The sequence below is a fragment of the Apis dorsata genome, unplaced genomic scaffold, assembly GCF_000469605.1.
Source record: "Apis dorsata unplaced genomic scaffold, Apis dorsata 1.3 scaffold_97, whole genome shotgun sequence".
Taxonomy (NCBI): Eukaryota; Metazoa; Arthropoda; class Insecta; order Hymenoptera; family Apidae; genus Apis; species Apis dorsata.
In genome coordinates this window covers 501,036-501,772 of record NW_006263395.1, presented here as the reverse complement: position 1 = coordinate 501,772, position 737 = coordinate 501,036, and the positions used below count along the sequence as shown (strand labels likewise).

The window sequence follows — 737 nt, the reverse complement described above, 5'->3', positions numbered from 1 at the left end:
GAATCATAAACTCGAAGATTTTATCCGATTTATTTCTTTTTTCGAGTTGGAATAAGTAAATAGTAGATTCTGTATTATTAAATTTCGATCTGCCCTTGCCCACATCGATCCTTCTACACTTATTTTAACAAAATTCAAGGATTTGTTTCGCGGAATCAATGAACGAAACGACATTGTTTCTGTACGAAAGGCGGTGGTCGTTTCGTGGAACTGACGAGTTTAACGTTCGCGTACCTATATACTGAAAGAGAATGACGATACGCGAAACGTGCACGCATCGCCTAACGAATGTATACCTCGAATACGCATAAAGCCGGCACGTGTATATATTTATTGTGTTCTTTATTCAGTATGCATCCGGTGAGCTGCGTGGCACAGGTAATAATGGGTTTGCCGTTGGCCACGCAACAATGACGGCCTGTTAAACTTTTCCGTCGACGATCCGTAAGTTCGACGTGTGCGTCACACCACGCACGTTTTCGTGACACGTCTTATGTTTTACGCGAACACCGAGGAAACAATATTATTTCGCGCCTTTCCACCGTGTTCATCGATTTCCAGCTGAGTCGAATGACGATCGGTGTTAATAAACGTTTTGTTTTTCAAAACGTAATATAGAAATTTTTGTCTAGAAATATTGGATTTCTTTATGTCCTTATAATTTAGAGATATATCAATTTTAGAAGAAATATTATTGTTGTAAAGTTTCTGAAATATTTTCTTTCTCTGATAGAATA

The 737-nt window shown here is 38.3% G+C and overlaps 1 protein-coding gene across 1 annotated transcript in view; it reads left to right on the top strand.

The window, feature by feature from the left end:
- The window catches only part of LOC102670613 (ankyrin repeat domain-containing protein 6), a 126,679-nt gene that overhangs the window by 461 nt on the left and 125,481 nt on the right, over positions 1–737 (top strand). The window lies entirely within an intron of this gene.